This window comes from Arachis hypogaea, chromosome 3, assembly GCF_003086295.3.
Source record: "Arachis hypogaea cultivar Tifrunner chromosome 3, arahy.Tifrunner.gnm2.J5K5, whole genome shotgun sequence".
NCBI classification, from domain to species: domain Eukaryota; kingdom Viridiplantae; phylum Streptophyta; class Magnoliopsida; order Fabales; family Fabaceae; genus Arachis; species Arachis hypogaea.
In genome coordinates, this window is record NC_092038.1 from 65,126,155 (window position 1) to 65,129,818 (window position 3,664).

Sequence of the window (3,664 nt, forward strand, 5' to 3'; positions counted from 1 at the left end):
CAATCTCAAAACTGGAAGCATAAGTGGGGTTCTTATCCAAGCAAATCCCAATGCCTACACACACATTTCCAAGTGACACCATGGCCAACCCAAGAGGGGAATGCAAGGCCATCACACTTAGAAGTGGAAAGGTGATAGAAAAAGCCACATAAAACCAGGAAAACAAAGAAGAAGAAGCTGCAGAAAAGCCTGAAAACAGGAAGAAAGAAGAGGTCTCTAGCCCATCTTCACCAAAGCCAATCTTGAAGCCTTATGTACCAAAGGCACCATACCCACAAAGGCTAAGGAAGGATGGAAAGGACAGCCAGTTCTCCAGATTTTTGGAAATCTTTAAAAAGCTCCAAATCAACATACTATTTGTTGAAGCATTGGAGCAAATGCCCCTCTACGCAAAGTTCTCAAGGAGCTCATGACTAGAAAAAGAAACTGGGGTGAAAAGGAGACTGTAGTCCTAACTGAGGAATGTAGTGCCATCATACAAAAGAAACTCCCCCAAAAAAATGAAGGACCCAGGAAGTTTCCAAATCCCCTGCATCATAGGGGATATCACTATTGAAAAGGCCTTGTGTGACTTAGGAGCTAGCATCAATCTCATGTCCTTGAACATGATGAAAAGAATGAGAATTGAGGAAGCCAAACCAACAAGAATGGCACTCCAACTAGCTGACTGAACATTCAAGTTTCCACATAGAGTGGTGGAAGATTTGTTGGTAAAGGTGGGAGAATTTATCTTCCCATCTGACTTTGTTGTGCTGGATATAGAAGAAAAGGCAAACACTTCAATTATCCTAGGAAGGCCATTCCTAGCTACTGCTGGAGCCATCATTCAATATCTTCAAGGCAATGAGTTATCCCAAGGAAGCAATGGGAGAATGCATGATGGTGCACACCACAGAACAAATAGTCCAATGAGTTTTGGAAGAAGAACAATATGAAGGAAGTAAGGAATTAGAGCAACAAGCACCATGTGAGGAACCACCACAAGGAACCATGGGAAGCTCAATCATGGCAAACCACAAAGATAACAATAAAGAAGAGGCACCGAAACTAGAGCTAAAAATCCTACCTCCAAGCTTGAAATATGCCTATCTAGGTGACAACAGCACCTACCCAGTGATCATCAACTCAAGCTTGAGTAAGGAGCAAGAAGAGGAGCTCATCCAAGTGCTAAAACAACACAAGGATGCTATAGGCTAGACACTCACATACCTAAAAGGGATCAACCCTTCAATGTGTATGGTGCACAAAATTGTGATCATCAACAATGGCGCCAAATACTTAGAGCTCTCAAACGTGAATCACACTTTGTCACAACTTCGCACAACTAACCAGCAAGTGCACTGGGTCGTCCAAGTAATAAACCTTACATGAGTAAGGGTCGATCCCACGGAGATTGTTGGTATGAAGCAAGCTATGGTCATCTTGTAAATCTCAGTTAGGCGAATTTAAATGGTTATAATGGTTTTTGAATATAAAGATAAATACAGCATAAAATAGAGATAGAGATACTTATGTAATTCATTGGTGGGAATTTCAGATAAGTGCATGAAGATACTGTGTTCTTTCTGAATCTCTGCTTTTCTACTGCTTTCTTCCAATCATTCTTACTCCTTTCTATGGCAAGCTGTATGTAGGGTGTCACCGTTGTCAATGGCTACTTCCCATCCTCTCAGTGAAAATGGTCCAAATGCTCTATCACAGTACGGCTAATCATCTGTTGGTTCTCAATCATGTTAGAATAGAATCCAGTGATTCTTTTGCGTATGTCACTACGCCTAACACTCGCGAGTTTGAAGCTCGTCACAGTCATCCCATCTCAGATCCTACTCGGAATACCACAGACAAGGTTTAGACTTTCTGGATCTTAGGAATGGCTGCCAATAATTCTAGCTTATACCACGAAGACTCTGATCTTTTAGAATGGAGGCTAAGATACACGCGCTCGATCTAAGGTAGAACGGGAGTGGTTGCCAAGCATGCGTTCATAGGTGAGAATGATGATGAGTGTCACGGATCATCACATTCATCATGTTGAAGTGCAACTTATATCTTAGAATAAGAATAAGCTTAATTGAATAGAAGAATAATAGTAATTGCATTAATACTCGAGGAACAGCAGAGCTCCACACCTTAATCATAGTGTGTAGAAACTCCACCATCGAAAATACATAAGTGATAATGGTTCAGGCATGGCCGAATGGCCATCCCCCAAACGTGATCAATAGTCTCCAAAAATGATCTAAGGAAAGCTAAAGATGTCTAATACAATAGTAAAAAGTTCTATTTATACTAGATTAGTTACTAGGGTTTACAAAAATAAGTTTAAGTGCAAAAATCCACTTCTGGGGCCCGCTTTGGTTTGTGCTTGGGCTGAGCTTGAGCTTTACACGTGCAGAGGCTTCTCTTGGGGTTAAACGCCAAGTTCTAATGTGTTTTTGGCGTTTAACTCTGGTTTGTGACGTGTTTTTGGCGTTTTACTCTATAATGCAGCATGGAACTGGCGTTGAATGCCAGTTTGCATCGTCTAAACTTGAATAAAGTATGAACTATTATATATTGCTGGAAAGACCTTGATGTCTACTTTCCAACGCAATTAAGAGTGCGCCATTTGGAGTTCTATAGCTCCAGAAAATTTATTTCGAGTGCAGGGAGGTCAGAATCCAACAGCATCAACAGTCCTTTGTCAGCCTCCTATCAGATTTTTGCTCAGGTCCCTCAATTTCAGCCAGAAAATAATTGAAATCATAGAAAAACACACAAAATCATAGTAACATCTAGAAATGTGAATTTTGCATAAAAACTAATAAAAACACCCCCTAAAAGTAGCTAGATCCTACTAAAAACTACCTAAAAATAATGCCAAAAAGCGTATAAATTATCCGCTCATCACAACACCAAACTTAAATTGTTGCTTGTCCCCATGCAACTGAAAATCAAATAGGATAAAAAAGAAGAGAATATACTATAAATCCCAAAATATCAATGAATATTAGTTCTAACTAGATGAGCGGGACTTGTAGCTTTTTGCTTCTGAATAGTTTTGGCATCTCACTTTATCCTTTGAAGTTTAGAATGATTGGCATCTCTAGGAACTCAGAGCTCAGATAGTGTTATTGACTCTCCTAGTTAAGTATGTTGCTTCTAGAACACAGCTACTTTTATGAGTCTTGGCCATGGGCCTAAGCACTTTGTTTTCCAGTATTACCACCTGATACATAAATGCCACAGACACATGACTGGGTGAACCTTTTCAGATTGTGACTCAGCTTTGCTAAAGTCCCTAGTTAGAGGTGTCCAGAGCTCTTAAGCACACTCTTTTTGCTTTTGGATCACGACTTTAACCACTCAGTCTCAAGCTTTTCACTTGGACCTTCATGCCACAAGCACATGGTTAGGGACGGCTTGATTTAGTCGCTTAGGCCTGGATTTTATTTCCTTGGGCCCTTCTATCCATTGATGCTCAAAGCCTTGGATCCTTTTTTTTACCTTGCCTTTTGGTTTTAAGGGCTATTGGCTTTTTCTGCTTGCTTTTTCTTTTTCTTTTATTTTTTTTCTCGCCATTTTTTTTCGCAAGCTTTTGTTATTCACTGCTTTTTCTTACTTCAAGAATCAATTTTATGATTTTTCAGATTATCAATAACATTTCTCTTGTTCATCATTCTTT